This window comes from Ptychodera flava, chromosome 15 (genome assembly GCF_041260155.1).
Source record: "Ptychodera flava strain L36383 chromosome 15, AS_Pfla_20210202, whole genome shotgun sequence".
NCBI classification, from domain to species: Eukaryota; Metazoa; Hemichordata; class Enteropneusta; family Ptychoderidae; genus Ptychodera; species Ptychodera flava.
Window position 1 is genome coordinate 19,529,478 of NC_091942.1, and position 17,604 is coordinate 19,547,081.

The 17,604-nt window shown below is 38.2% G+C and overlaps 1 protein-coding gene across 1 annotated transcript in view; it reads right to left on the reverse strand.

Annotated features, from left to right (window-relative positions):
• Positions 1 to 17,604, reverse strand: part of LOC139151450 (protein starmaker-like) — a gene marked incomplete at its 3' end in the record, with an annotated part of 45,951 nt that overhangs the window by 15,153 nt on the left and 13,194 nt on the right. Inside the window, 1 exon segment of the mRNA XM_070724271.1 lies at positions 3,849 to 3,913.

Consider the following 17,604-nt stretch of genomic DNA (forward strand, 5'->3'; position numbering starts at 1 on the left):
GTGATGGTCTTTCTTTGGACACAGCAGAGGTTGAGCACATTCAATTTTGCAGTGGTAAAGTACACACGCCTGATATATTATCAAGGAGTTGACTCCACCCACTTTTTTCAGATGACTGCATCTGATTAGGAAACAACAGTGCTAATGTTGACAGGAGGACCAATTCTTCCCTCAATATTCTCATAACCGTGCCACAACCAACGGTTGGATGTTTATTTGATGGAGGGTGAAGGCCACACTCTCCTTGATTTTAGTCTACTGTAACTGCATTGGAATTTGAGTTGAAGTAATAAATCTGTGATCCCGGCATCTGGACAGTAACTTTCTCAAAAGCCTTGTGAACCAAGGGTCAAGGTGATTCAAACCATCTAACTAGACCAACCTATTAAAGTCCAGTCATGGACTGTGGGTCCAGTATACAAGGGAGACACTGGTGCTGGAAATTTGTTGATACAAATCGTTCAAGACTGTCTGCATGCTTTTGACAGGTTGAATGATTCCTTGACATATATTTCCCTGTTTCTTTTTGTAGATTCAACTGACTACATATCAGTCTCCTCCTTTTTAATTTTTAATGCTTCCTACATTTTGGTGTGAATATTACACACTTAACTACATAAGCATATGCAGATTATTTTATTCAGCAATTTTATCTGATGCTGGGAATCCAGTCAAATTTTTGATTACTAAGTTGCAGTGGACCTTGAAACACTGGTTTAAAAATAGAAAATACCCATGACATGTGTCAGGGCCCCTTTGGAACACTGCCAACCTCTGCAACAGCACGTAGGCTTTTGTGACGCAAGTCATATTTTGATATGCCCGGTAATGTGAAGGTCACCACATACTTAAATGATTTTTGAAAGACAAAAAGAAATTGGAAATGGATTTTTTGTTGGTATGCCTCATTTTATGGTGTTCAAAGATTTTGGAACGTTTTTTTTCACATGGCTCAGATGTTAAAGTGTGCTGCAGTAAAGTCATTACGGCTTTGGAACAGTGCCAACTGTTTTGAATAAACTGTAAGTATTAGCATATAGGACCCCCTAGCTCAGGTATGGACAGTTGATGATTGATGACAGGTATATTAAAGTATGCGCCAAAATGGCCATAATCTCTGCCCTGTTACATCAACTCTGTAGTTGTGATGCGTTTGATATTTCTTTGCAACAAAGCCGACACAGTTTGATAAATACAGTACAAAAAATCAATCATACAACGACACGATGAAAGGGCAAGATAAATGACACAAACACACTTTTAGGTGATTTTTTCCAGCACAAAAACATGAAGTCCTATGGCACTATGCACATTCTTTTCCATCATTGTTACCCAAGTGTCGTACAGCAGTCATGATATACAGTATGAAACTGTTTACATGACCAAGCCACAATTTATTAAGGCATATTCCTACATGTACATATATGTAGGTATTGCTGTTTCAGTTCGTTGAAATCCCTTGCTTTCCAGGAAACATCACATGCTTTTTAAACCCAGTGACAGATAAGCACCATGCAGACAGAACCTGAAGAACAAGAAGCTGCCCATTTCACTACAAGATATACATTCTCATCAAGCTATTTGAAAATCACGTGACACGGTAAGCTACGGATTTCCCTGTTAAAATTGCTTTTTGCAGGGAATGGGGCCTACAGTGATGTCAGTGAAAGCAACTGTAGACATTCAAGGTTCCATAAAAATCTGCCCCTTTCACTGGCCTCAAATGCGGCAGCCATTCACTTGGACAAAGCATGAATGCTTGCGCAAAACAGATTTAACGATTGCCCAGCAAACACGGGCATTTATTTAAACATTAGCTTCATCAGAAGCTTCGTGGAGGGGTGATTCCAGCAACAGCCACTGTAAGAATTTCTTCATGTCATCCTGAACACCTCAACTGCTTTCGCTTGAGAGTAGCAAAATTCAAATGTCCATGTGTCAATGGGAAAATTTAGTGAATAAACCCCAAAAATTTTGTCACTCTCAATTCATATCCATTACCATGTACAAAGTATCACAAAGATAATTCAGGCCATATGACCTAGTATCTCATCATTATCGTGATCTGCAGCTGTTCGCTGCCAGCTATTTTTAAAGGACGTCGGTAATGTAACAGTGCCTTGAAGTAACTGGAAAAGACTGTCTCAGGCTACAAGAGAATCAGCTTACACTTGTTCTTGTAGGTTTGAAGGGACAATAACTGTAACTCTTGATTTTTTCATTGGCAAGGATATTTTCTTCTCCGCACTGTTTTATGCAATACCGGTACATGGTATTTAAAGCCTTGCAACTAGCACTTCAACTGTGCACCTTGTGCAAGGTTAATCAATTGTTCATCGACAAATGAATCAATGGTAAAAATTCATTTGTCAATTAAATGGTATCAGATAGAACCCACATGATACAGGCTGTTTTGAAAAGTCGAAAACTGGTCATTTCGACATAGTTTTGCGAACAGAACAAGAGAAACGCATATTTTACAAGCAGTATGAAAATAATTGAAGATACAATTAAAAGTTACAGCCCATGGAACTTTCATATATCTTACATTATATTTAATTCCTGCAGTTCGAAATATGAAAAAAGTTTGTTATTCTCTCATTATTTTTAAACCTAAGCAGACTTCTGACAAAAGCCAAAACTTGTTTTCAAATATTTCTCATGTGATCTATAATTAGATGTATCTGGGTCAAACACTGGCATGGGCCACCATTTTGAATGGGTATAAAAGTACATGGCACTTCTCAGTTGCATAGTGGATAACCTGTACATACCGGTATTGTGAATGCTAAAGGCCAATTTCGTACTGAATTTAAATTTGAATAACAATCAGAGATATATGTCCCTGGGTATTATCATTTTCGATATGACATCAAGTAGATTATGAGTTAAATGTGAGGTGGTTAGCTATCAGCATAAATTTACATAGATTATATCCCTACAAAGAGGTACAAAATTGGTGAAAGCATGAGGTCCTTTCAAAGATATACATTGTACTTACACCGCACATACTAGCTGCTCTGAAGGTCACCAGGAATTTTCAATAATCTTCATTTAGTGAACTTGTTCAATGACTGCTAGTTTGTAGTGGCGATTCAATGCTTCGCTTCCAAAAATGGAAACAATGGGAACATGTTTCAAAGTGCGAGGTCAACAAGGGTGGACAGTCCAGGCATGGCAGGGGGAACTGACACTCAGAGCTATTGTGTATTCAAACATAGCAGGAAACCCAATATATATAGCTGCCAGTCCCAATGCATTTTGATGGCTGGTTTTGAAGAGAATGGCAGGATATTGTGAATTCCTCTTACATAATTATAAAGCCGGAGTGGTGGTGATGGGCGGGGCTTGACTCATACCACATGGCTGCTACTTTATGGCTGGTTTGATAAATGATGCAAGCATAGCAAGCATTGCACGCTGAAGTGGAAGTGTGCTGCACACAACTGAAACCATTTTTAGTGAATAGTGTGAAATGCTCTTTGTTCTTGGAAATGGAATCCCTAGCATGTAGGCACATTGGAAACAACATTGATGATAGACACCAAGCAAGGCAAACAGTGATTAAAGACAGAAAGTAGTCCTTAGTTGACTTAGTGTTTTGCAGGGGAAAAAAATGTATGCTATATTCAAATTTCATTGTAAAGCTAGTTTAACCTATATTAGAAATTAAACATAATGGAATTGTCAAAATACAGATACTGGTGCCTTAATTTGGTATTCAAATATCACTACCATGCCAGAAAAGGACATGCACCTAATATTACTAAAATTTTATCAAATTTGACATATGTTTCCTAAAGAAGAAAGCACAAAAAAATATCATAAAACGCATAAACATGTCTTACCTCTGGTAACGGGCCTAGAATTCCCTGACTTGTGAGAAAGTGAGCGTAGACTGTCTGCCTTTCTCCTGAAATAAAACAAACAATGATCAATCAGATGGCAAATTACAAGTTTTCTTTGAGTTGCAACTTATTTCACTGACGAAAGAAAATTTCTAAAAGAAATTCATGTAATCAATGAGGAGAACATGATTAATGTTTAGCTTCTGTAGACATTGCTGATAGAGTTAATTAGCTTGCTGTCAAACAATCAACACATGTAGTAGGAGCGAAAGAAGACAAGGGAGATCGGGAATTGAAGGTGAAGTGAGACGTATTCATTCATCATTTAGTGTGTTGTTTGCTTTCCAAAGACTGAGTCTGACGACACAACGCCTGGCAAAGTGTCACAGGTCACACTTCCATGCTGTGTTGGCTGGAAGCCTGATACATAAATGATTTAAATACCAGAAAGAATAACAGTGTCATTTCATACATTGTTTTATGGACAGACAATGATTGATGAAATTCACAATATTTGTTTTGATTTTTAAAGATTGCAGAGGTACGTGACTATTTCCGTAATCGAAGGAGCTGTTTTCCACAGCTAAATATTATAACGAAAGTAATAACATCACTCAGTTATGAGATGTATGTGTGAAAACAGTATGCAACCGAAAGACAAGACCACATATTGCATATCTATCATCCCGTGATTATGTTTCTGTGTGTTTTCACTGCACAAAGCTGTACACGCAACTGCAACACAGAAGTGAAACATGAACATATTTGTGCTTGTATTGTTATGTCAACACATAAACCCCTCCCTGTACATGTTAGAGCAATGAATAAACATAGAAAGCTTGTCGAAACGTGTCACTGTTTTGTGTTACCCATAATAAATATGCAAATCATGTTTAACGCCTGGGGCCGTATGTTAAATGTTCAATCCGGTTATGACTATGAAGTATGGGGATAGCAGCTTGGTTCACATGTTATGGCTAAATTGTTGAAATCTCACACTCATATCAGTGTGTTATGATCGACTAATTTCTGGATGGATGATCTGCCTATTTCAAATGTTTTCTCACATGTCGTTGATGGTGAAGCCTAATTTACATAGACAAATCTTGGTATTTAGCCAATTTTTTTCTGTATTTTGAAAACAACTACCTTCTGTTGAATAAATATTTTCAACCTATAAAATGTAGTCTATTACCCAGCTAGTCTTAGGTTCCCAAGATAAACGATAGGAATACCAAGCAAAACCTGTGAAACCTTGTAATTGTATATCACAATTTTTGGGGCAATTTAATGAGGAGGGCAGGTCTCCTTTAGTTTGAGTACAAGCTCCTTTTCAGCCTTCCAATGAGGATGGGTGATCACCTGTAATTTGAGACCCATACATTACAAAGAGGTGTCTTGTTCACCTTACAATGGTTACTCTATATCCATGGAGGAAGAAAGGCTACCTCCATGCTCTATCCCAACAGTAACCCTGGCTGTAAATGCATATACCGGTATATATTTATCATATGCAAATGTGCAACAAGGAACTCACGGCATCAATTTTCACTCAGCATTTGAAGCACAAGGTCATTTCATGCGATTGGAGCTGTTGGGAAACTTCAATTTGCTAAAATTTTCCAAGCTGCTATTGTTTGCAGATGTTTTTGAATATCTTTCAAATATGGCAAACATTTTTCCACATATCTATGAAAAAGATGATTTTCCACTCCTTATCCATCAAACACTGTCGTAGGTGAACTTGGAATGTTTTATGCCTTCACAACAGCAGAAATCTGCAGCAGTGAACTTCTACGCCACGCAATGATCATGGCTTTTAGACAGGCAGAAACAACCATATCCAAAGCCATGTAAAAAGGATGGTACCTTGATGTTGCACTTATACATTAGTTCCTTCGATATTTTTTGTTTGTTCAAAACAGAGGGGGTAAGCAAAAGTTCTTGATGTGTTTACTATCCTTCATAAGTTAAAATATTTTCTATAGAAAGGAGAAGTGAGTGAAAATAGGAAACGACAGCCGTGTGCATAAATATTCCCATAATATGCAGGGATGTATACATCACCCAAACAATTAGGTCAGCATGCTTGAGCAAATAATGTAAATTTGAACTCCTTACAAAATAAATGAGCCGTAAATGATTGTTATGACTGAACTGAAATCCACTAAATGTGTTGGAAAAAACCTTATTAACCAGATTTTACTGAATTCAATTCTGAAGAAGTACAATGTATTCACTTAGTGAAATAGCGCAATTGAAACTGTATGAACGAATACATAGCAGTGATTGTTCATTTGCCTCCAGTTGATAGAGCCAGATGAGATGATTTAAAAAACATCTGACGCATTCTTGTCGTAACCATTTAGGTGTATACTGTTTATGTCAACACTAATATGTAAATATGCGTATTTCGTAATGACCGATCAAAAATGTGCAGCAAATTATGAAGTACAACCGGTCATCAGAATCAACGATGGTTTGTGATCAACTTCATTAAAGTAGAATGTGTCTAAGGGGACAGATACTCGGACACTTGGACACTCAAATTTCTACAACTCTTTCCTGATCTACCACTTGTGGGGGCTCATGTTAAAGCTCCTGGAAGAAAATTTTCACCGTTTTTTTTTTAAATTGAAGTGGCGGCCATTTTGAATTTCAAATATCACAAATTTATGGGCAATTTGTTATCTAGTTCCAAACTTTGCAAAGTGACCCATGATTGTTACTGTTAATTTGATAAGAGAATGGCTTAAAGTTTCATTTAGGAAATTTTGAGCAAAAGTTTAAGTCTTTCACTTTCAAGGTGCATGTTACCCTTAACCCTTTGAGCGCCAAAGTCAATTTTTGTCGCCCTTATAAAAATATACCTCAGTCAATTTTTGTCAGATTTTTGCCAAAATTTTGATAAAAAACTGTGGCCAATGAAATGTTGTTCATTTGGTCCAAAATTATAAAAAAAATTACAGAAAAGTTCATAAAGATTGGTAAAATCTTGCACTAAAATTTTGGTGGGAAAATAGGGTTAACTATACTGGTATAACACGTATGATAAATTTTAATATTTTGTTGTGAAAATTATGCAATCTAGCTGATAACAGATCGGCAAGAATGAGCTGAAAGAATGGATGGTAGAATACATTTTTGCATCTTGCACATACGGTATGTTCTTATCTTCATGACATTGGTGTTCAATTAAAGAATGGATTAGTCATCTCATGGTACCTCTATCACCAGTCCGGGTTATGTCCATATAGAGGATAGTAGGGAAGAGCCAATGGCGTACCGTATATGTAATGAAATTAAGGCAAGAACCAATCACGTACTGTATATGTAACAAGGGTCAAAGGTTACGTTGGTTCACTTTGTTCAGATCGCGATATGACCTGACAGATCCACCGATCGAGTGAGACTGTTGGCTACCCGGAAGTATCTTAGCTCCAGTCGATTGGCGACGTTCTACCGTGTTAAAAATTGTAAGATTTCTTCAGGAATAGTTTTCTGAGTTTCTGTACCCTTAACCATATTCGACAAAGAGTTATTGGACGTTTTTCGTTCTCTTTTCCAGCTTTTGGTTAACTTCTCGGCGATTGATCCGGCGCGCGTTTTTCTGAGCGAAGGGTCAATCGTACCGGGAAACGCATGGTGATCGAAAAAATCGTGCTCCATCGTGCTCCGATGACCGACTAAAACAGTTGACCCATCTTTGTAAAGCTTGAAAAATTCTGCATACTGCAGATGGCAAGGTTAATTGAAATTTGACCAAAAATAGGCGATATTTGGCGACAAATAACTTACTGTAGATTTACAAGGGTCAAATGCTGATTTCTGGGAGCCGTACCCGCCAGGAATTCATCCAAATAAGTAATTTTCAATGTACTAACCACTTGTGTCGGTCATCATCTCGACCGCACTGAACATTGTGCGTAACGTCTATATCTAAAACTACCCAGTGCTAAAAATAAAGGGCGAAATCAAGCCGAAAAGTTCCAAACTCGTTGCAATGTACGAGCCAAGGTTTTGCATGGTTAAGTATTCATGACGTTGGCGGCGGCAGGTTCGCTGATGGTCAATCATACTATCCTCTCTATGGACATAACCCGGACTGATCACCGTAAGCCCCTCTGCTGTTCCTTGAGAACTTCCCAACTGACAGGTCATGAGAGGAAATGGCCTTAGTTTGTATATGATTCATCCTTTCTTTAAAAGGGTTAAAGTTCAGAATTACCGATTACATAACTGATATTTATTGAAAGTATGGCCAATTTTCAGGGAACTTTTCAAACTCTGTTTTCTAAATTTCATTAGATTTGACAGGTCATCCACTAATTAGCTCCAACTAGTCTTGCTATCATAATAAATGAGATTTTTTTTCAATAACACAATTACTTTTCTCATTGGAGATTGTGTTGGACTACAGACAAGGAGAAAAACTGCATGGGCACTGAGGAAGATATTCAAGGATTAGTATGATGATATTATTCAATGTGTGCAAAATGTTAGGTCTGTCTGTTGGTAAACACAAAACACACAGATTCATGGCAGCAGTTATCATCTACTTGACTGTTCATTCTCTGCACATTAAATCCCAGTAAAACAAACAAAACCATGCCTTTTCCCTGTTTACTCTAAGTACACAAAAGATAAAAAATTCCATATCATATTTCTGCTCCTGTTCAAACCTTGAGCACAACCAGGTTTTGTGGCAGGACTGTGGCACATCTCACTGGACAATTCCACTTTGCAGTGTGTGTTACTCTACTGTGTACTGTTCATCTGTTATCAACTTCAGAGAACAATTTGTCACAGTGTATCACATTACACTCCTTATATATTTCCTACACAAGAGTTATCTTCTTAATGTTTACATAATCTGATTGTCCACATCCTTGAAAAAGGCGGCAAACTGAAATGATATTGTTAATGATATTTTGTTAATATTTAACACTGATACATCAATTACGATAAGATGCATGCCTATAGCCAAGGGAGAGTTTCTTTATTAATTATATGGTAACCTGAAATGTGACTGATGTATGCAGACCTCTTGGTTGTTTATGCTTAGTGGCAAGTTTTTTGATGACTAGTTGATTATAAGAATAGCCACACATGTTTGAAAGAAAAAACCCACACATATTTAATAATGTCAGCAGCAGTCTGTACTGGTACATAAATCACTTGCAAAGCCATGTGTGACCTCTAACCTCTCTAGAGCTCGCATGGTAATCACCATGGACTTGCGGCAGCAGCTGACTCAATGTTCATGTATGCCACCATGCTTGTCAAAGTTCACAGAGCTGACAAAATACATAAAACCTCATCTCCAACCACAAACTTACAAAATAAAGTGTCAAAAAAATTACCTCCTTGTCTCTATCATCTCAAATGTGTCTTCCACACAGCAATGGTGAGAGCTGTTTTTTAACTGATCTAGTAGGAGTATTATGAGAACTGCCGGTATTGTTGGATGATGGCGACCACGTACCTTGTGAGTTTAAAAGAACTATGCCCACCCACTGACCTGATATTTGCATGGCTTTATATATATTTGCATATTGTGGCATTACAATTATATAACATTACCTAATATATTGACTCTTTACTGGCAATATATACATGGGCTTCTGCAGTACCCTTTCTGCCTACATATTGTTTCAGTTACACTATTGTTTTCAATGGGTGAAATGTTAAACAATGGAATCTAATTTGCACGTTTCATTCAAATATTCTATCGAAGCACACCAGTCTGTGACCATACACCCTGCCGATATGCAGCAGCTGGGAATAACACTAACAGTGTTGTTTAATACAGCAGGCCTATGGATTTGTATGGAAGCTCCCACAGGAGCTTGTATAAGACTTCTTGTATAAGACTTCCTCAACTTCATGGAAATGTGAGCTTAAAATACCAAAAAAGAGGTGGTCCTGGTTTAAACCCTAGCTCGAAAAGGCGTGGAGTTGGGATTAACTAAGATTGCTGTTGCTGGATTTTTGGATTAAGTGTGAATGGTGGTTTAAACACTGAAAGCTCTAATAAAGTTTTAAGAATGACTGTTAAAAGGGACACAAATCGAACAATTTGCCAAAGTAGAAATGTATCATATGCTCAAACTTGAGTTTGGGGCTGTCATCTGAATTTGAAACATGTATTATTAAAGCCGCAATTTTCAATCCCAGGTTCTTACATTAGTGGAACCTCTCCTCCCAGTCAAACACTTAGCAAGTACAATGTTTGACTTCTATAACACTAATTATTCAAACTGATCTCAACCTTTTGGCGCCTTTTGCTAATCTTGCAAAAAAGAGTTTATACATGCATTTGATTGATGGTCGGTTCAAATCGCCAACGGTCATTGATTCCCCACCACCAACACTCGAATTTCCTGAAAAATCGCCTTCCAGTCGCGTTAGAATTTGAATATAACAACAGAGTTCGATCAGCAGCAGCTTTGCGCTGACCGCTTTGCTGTCTGTTTGCGTTTTTGCAGCCAGAAAAAGCTAAAAAGTAGCATTTTCTGCCTGCGTGTTGCCTGTTTGGTGTCCACTTACACAGTGAACGCTGCCATAGCTTCGTGCCCTTTTGAAGGGAGGCTCTGTCTTTAATATTTTGTGAAAACCTAGCACGTCCTCAGAATTTTCCACAGTAAGGGAAAAGTACATTCATATACATTTAGAAAGTTCTGGTATGATAATGTGTCAATGTGACAGACTAAAGTAAAAAGGTGTAGTGTAGTGTCTAACACACCTCTATGAAAACAAATCAAAACATGAAAAAAAACAGGAAATCATATCTGTCACAGCAATACTTTATTTGACTATAAAGAACTTGTAAACGTTTATGCTTGGTAGCATTATTAGTCTAGGACCTCTCCTCAGTACGCTCCAATCGAAACCTTCTTAGGTTTTGATGGTAGCGTCGCGTGCACCGTTAACTAGGAATGGGAGGGGTTCTAGACTAGCATTATACAAGCTGTGAATCTTGAAGCGAATATAATTACCATTTGCATAGCTAGGGTATGTAATATCTAGATGAAACAATAAATCACGCCATATGTTTTGTTTGGAACATTGTCGCCAACACAAGGAAAACATTGCCATAGAAGGAAAGTGGCAAGCATGTTGAATCAAATCATGAAACCAATCTGAGGAACGTTTACTGTCACCTGTTCCAATTTTGCCACAGCTACCATGGAAAGAGAAAATCTAACCAATCACAGAATTTAAGCGGGTGGCTGCTTTTTAAAAACAGCACCCTCACATGAGCATTTTGAATACCAAGGAACGCCCCTTTGACCATATATGGGCATATTTAGATTACAGGTGACTGTATACCTTTAACCCTTTCACCACCATGGTTTGTCCCAAATCCATTGTTTTCTATGGTAAAGTTGGACCTGTATACAGGGAACTGGGGATGAAAGGGTTAGGTGTCATAAAGCAGTACAACATTCAACAAAGAAAGAATAGTAATACAGAAAGAATACACAATTAAATATTCCCACATGTCGCTAAATGTAGGTATGAGTGAGCCAGGCCTTGGTTATAACAAGCTATAGGTGAAAGTATTTAAACAGCTCTAGTTTACATGTTTAAATTATCGATTAAGTTTTGATACCAGCATTATGGCGACCAAATATGTTCTGTTGTTCTGAGTTCCCTTCACCAGTACAAGAATTAAGGATATTGACCTTGATTACCGACATGTTAAAACAGTATCCGTGGTTACTGTCAAGTTTTGATTGTAAACCATTTACGTCACAGGTAAAAGGTTCTGGCCATGACCAGCAAGAAATGAATGACATTGTAAAACAAGTCATTGACAATGACATAGTCCCCACTTGTAATAGGAGTATTAGTCTTGATGGGGCAGGGAAATGTGGTCATTAAGAAGTATCACTGGAGTGTATATGTTGAGATCTATGGGCGCATAGGTCTATGTCGTTGTTCCCAATTTGAAACACATGAAGCATGTCTAATTCATGGTTCTAAATCGGGAAAAAAGATCAGACCTCTAGCTGCATTGGCCAGCCAAGAAATACATATGCGCATAATAATGAGGTACAAGATGTGACATCTTAAGGTCTAATATCCTATCAGAATTGGAGGGTATAGAACTTGTGGTTACTGAGTTATGCATATATATGTATAATCAAGGTCAAAGGTCATAAGTTCACGTGACATTTTGAAAAAAAATTGTATTGCTAATTAATCCCTATATGCAAAAAATCAGACCTCAAGCTCTATTCCCTTGCCCACAATTAGATGTATGCATAATTAACGAGGTAAAGCGTGTGTTGTCATAAGTTCTCCCATCCTACTAAATATAAAGGACATAGCACTTGTGCTTACGTATTCATCGACATAGATGTACATTTCAGGTCAAAGGTCATCGAGGTCACATGACATTTGGTCAAAAAATTTCTATACTATAGTTATCCCTATATACCAAAAATCAGACATCCAGCTCTATGGGTTTGCTCAGAATTAGATATATGCATAATTAATGAGGTACAGTATGAAGCATCATAAGGTCTCCCATCATACCATATATGAAGGGTGTACAACTTGTGGTTACTGAGTTATGGACAAATATGTATATTTGAGGTCAAAGGTCATCGAGGTCATGTGACATTTTGTCAAAATAATTATATTGCTAAGTTATCGCTATATACCAAAAATCAGACCTCTAGCTCTATTGACTCACTCAAAATTAGATATGCACATAATTAATGAGGTACAATATATGGCGTCATAAGGTGTCCCATCATACCATATATGAAGGGTGAAGCACTTGTGGTTACTGAGTTATGGACAAATATGTATATTTGAGGTCAAAGGTCACCGAGGTCACATGACATTTTGTCCAAAAAAAACCAGTATTGCTAAGTGATCCCTATGTAACAAAAATCAGACCTCTAGCTCTATTGGCTCGCTCAAAATTAGATATGCACATAATTAATGAGGTACAATATGTAGTGTCATAAGCTGTCTCATCATACCATATATGAAGGGTGTAGCACTTGTGGTTACCGAGTTATGGACATATATATATATTTGAGGTCAAAGGTCACCAAGGTCATGTGACATTTTGTCAAAATATCTGTGATATCTGCATGAACGTATGGACTCACGGACGGACATGACCCAATCTATAAGCCCCCTGGACTTCATCCATGGGGACTAAAAACTCTGTCACTGCATCCTTTTTGCAATATGAATACGATGAGAAACTAATTTTTATTTTTCTTGGCCTTATACATGGGAGTCTATGGACTGCCTTATACATGGGAGTCTATGGACTGCCTTATACATGGGAGTCTATGGAGACTGCCTTATACATGGGAGTCTATGGAGGTGAAAACTAAAAAGTCCTCTAACACGGCCAAATTTGATCACATTTTGAAACAAATCGACGTGCATCTGTATGGGTAGGGTACTATCCTTGTGCAAAGTTTGAAAGAAATTGACCTGGGCATGTCTGAGATATCTGCGTGAATGGACGCACGCACAGACGCAGGCACGCACGCACGCACGCATGGACATGACCAAACCTATAAGTCCTCCGTGGGGACTAACAAACAGCAGTCTGAAATTCTGTAAGCAGAAGCCAATTTCACTCAGGCATAGTAGTTGCAAGTGTACGGTTGTGATCAGTGCTGTTATTCGTATGAGTTGAATTACTTTAAAATATCAATATCTCTGATATTTAAATAGCTATACTCAGTCTCTTGCATAAATATTGCACTCTAATTAGAGCATCTTTCTATGGAAAGTGGGCACTGAGGAAGTTGAGTTATGGTGGTACTAAATCATGTAAATGAAGGCATGCACAGAAATACACATAAAATTTCTATGTACGTATAGGGGCCGTCGATAATGAAAACTGACGCACAAGAAACGTAATTCCTTCGTTTTACTTGAAACCCCCTCCCCCCCTCAAAACGAAAGTTCTTATGCGAAATCAATTTCGTATTATGATGCCGTTTCTGACAAACCCACACGCACATCTCCGACCCGCACGCCAGTGAAAAAATTCCGGAAGGGCACATGTATTTCGCAAGTAGGAAAATGCTTCACATACATGTTTCACATTGAAAAATCATACAAGTTTTTATTTCACCTTCATGTCTTTTCATTGTATTTTCTGCCTACGTACGTATTTTGTAGTCATTCTGTTCTCGATGAATGCGAAGGTAGTTTGCTTTCTCGCTGCATAGTCGCAAAACAACAGAAAATCCTTATGCCATTTTGACGCACACAAAACGAAATTAGCTTTTAGCCCCTCCCCCCCTAAACGAAAGAATTACGTTTGTCGTGCGTCAGCTTTTATTATCGACGGCCCCTTAGGCACATGGGTTTGTGTTAGGCATTTGCAATTGGCAATTTGCATATTTTCATTGTGACTAAATCGCAAAGGTTTTAAAAATAATGGTCCAGGAAAGATTGAGAAAATGGAACACATCTTAGACTGTTTTACACCTGGTTATAGACAATTACCGGTACATGTACATGCAATTTGTATACCATCTTGGGATTCACTCTGGTAGAACGGTACTGTTCTTCCTTTCGCTATTTCAAAGGTAAATTGTGTCTGTGTAGGGCAAGGCAAAAGAAACTGTACAAAATGAAACACAAGCACCTGTGATTATTATTACATTGTTCAGAATTCTGACATCAGCTGCTGTGACACTTTGCTTTTGTTTAAAATAAATATTTGACAAGATGCAACAATGTACCCCATTTTTAAGCTCAAAGACTGTAATTCTCCTACAATAATCTTTAGCCTGGAACACCGTTCACACCTCTAGGTAAATTGCCAGGGCCAAACAGATTCCACATAGCTAGCACCTAACCAAGCAAGGATTAGCTCTGCATGGCAGGGCTGTGTGTTACCGGCGTTAATACGGCCTCCCACACACAGCCCTGCTGACTGCCATAGACAAAACCTCTGACAGCGCCTCGATTTGTGGCACGCAGTTTCTCCGCCAAGAACAGCCCATTTGAATCAAAACCTTGCATAGATCTTCATTTTCGAGCACATCCACTTCGCCTAGTTGTGCTCAGCTGCGCTTGTAAATTCACCAAGAGCCCACTTTTCTCTCTATATGTGAGGGAAGCGTTCGTATCCACCGCCATTGTTAATATCATTCCACCCATGAGCATAAAGCTAGAGGCGTCATGGGTATGATCAATATTTTCATAGACTATGACAATAATAATCAAAACTATGAAAGCACAAGAATGTAAAGCTTGTATATCCCTAAGGAATTACATAATTTTTGGAAACAAACTTGAAGGTGGTCGTATTATATCATGGGTTCTGTAAGCATTGCAACCATGCAGGGTATGCACCCTTGCAAACATCCAACCCAAATTTGAGAGCGATTGGGTTGGCGGTTTCAGAGAAGAATTTTTAACGAAAATGAGAAATATCACCGAAAAATTCAGCAAAACTACAAAATTAAAGATATCTCCACCATTCAAACATGTATAAGATTCACCTAAGGTACTTGTACACAAATTTTCAAAGCAATCAAAACAGCGGTTCGTGAGTTATTAATAATTCTTCACTATTTTCACATTTTGTCAGCTCATTGCATAATTTTAGCAATGCAGACTTCATTTGAACAAAATCCCATCTATAGCCTAGGATGCATCAACACACCACATACCAAGCTGAAACGTGCAGCATTTTGCATGTTTTTGATGTTGACGGACATACTGTACGTACCGGTACGTACATACATACATACCGGTACATATAAATACATACATACATACATACATACATACATACATACATACATACACACATACAGACGCCATCGACTTCAGCTTATACTTTAACCTCACATTGGTATACCAAATGTGAGCTAAAAATTGATTAACACATGTCTAAGTTATGGCTCTAGACAAATCATAACAAAAAGGGTCCCCATGTAGCCATATTGGATCGTATTATGCATGCATATATATGACATAGGTCAATGTTCTTGTACCAAATTTGAAAGAAATTTGTTTGCACATGTCTGAAAAATGCTTGGTGATGGACACACGCATGCATACACGCATGGACATGACCAAAACCCCTAGTCCACCTAGACTACGTCCATGGGGACTAAAATGATCCTCTCATGTGTCTTGTTTTTGGCATAGCTACAATGTAATATCAGCAAGAAAAACTAGCCAGAGAACCTGTGCCACAATGAACATTAGTGAGTAACACCCATTTAATCATTAGCCAATCATGAGAGGACCATTTTAACTGATGGACTTTGAAAGGGATGCCAGGGATGTCAAGGTCTCTGTTGGAGACCATTCACATGAAAATTAGCAGTTTTGCATACTACAGGTTTATCATTGATCCCGCGGCTAGATAGAGTATAGGTGAAGGCCAAAAATACTTCACAAGATTTAGACTAAGAGCACATAAGTGAAGGCTTTATACAGTATAAGTCTCGCTTCTACCACAGTTACTAGAAGCGGTGCTTCTACTGTTCTATGATGCAAGTGAGGTCAACAGTATATTGACTTGTCTTGAGTATAAGAAATGTGGCTGTAAGATGCATACTGTATCAACTGATTAATGTAACAGTATGTAATTTAGTAAAAACTTAAACATTTCTGCCTAATTTTGTTTGAATATCCTCTCAGTTGCTTTCAGACATATACAACTCAAGATCGCGCAGGTCCTCCCACGCTTATCATAGTGATGTCTGTTGTTGACAGTTCTGGCCCTTTGGGCCAACAATTGTTTGGCCCGTTAGTCCCATTAGGTCCTTGGTCCCGTTAATTTCCTTATATCTCTGATTACATGGCAACGAGTTATTTTTTGCCATTAGAACTTTCTCGTGTTCATGCAGATATGTTCTGTCTCACCCAGTGTTTGCACTGAGACTAGTTCTACCTTCTATCTGGTGGTGATATTATTCTAAGTACAAAACTAACATTTGGTTAGTATTTCTAAATCAGAAATCGTCATTGATTTCTTCCATTTCAACACGACTTTTATTCTGTCAGCACAGTCCACGAAATAGACGGCAATCCCTCATGTCTCGGTCGCCCCAAAATATAAAGGTACAGTCCACGGAGTAGCTCCTTGGCACAATACTTAACAAGTCTTCTTGGCGAGTCAAAAATGCTTTGTTTGGCAATACAAATAAATATGGAAGCCACTTTGTAGCAGTGCCACATGGATTTGCTTCTCCCTGTCGACACACTATCAAAGACATCTTTACCGACAGCATGATCGTCAATAACTTGTCTCTGAACATCTTTTTAGCATGACCAGCTATTGACAGTTTAATATGCTACCTAAAAGATGTCTGAATTACTGTCGACACTATAGTAAGATAAGCAAAGGGTCGGACCTGCACTATCTTGTGTTGTTTGTCTGGACGTTCTAGTGGATACAGTGCACATCTTAAATACAGCCGCAATTCCCACTTTAAACAAGTCAACACAACATACCGGTATATGTGTACTGTAGGATCTCACTTGCTCTTATGAAGTCTATGCAAATTTCTTTCTTTGCCTCAGCCCTGTTCTTGACGTCATGTCTTATGAATAATTAATAGCAATCCACATCCTGCAACAGAGGACAGTCCCTTGTGTCAATATTGCATACATGTACTTTCGCTTCCCCATCGTCCTAGTATGTGCGAGATACTACACCAATAAGCAACAGAAAAGACACAAGGAACTGACGACAGTCTAGTCTACACAGTTCCAAACATAGGAAAAGTGGCAACAAAAT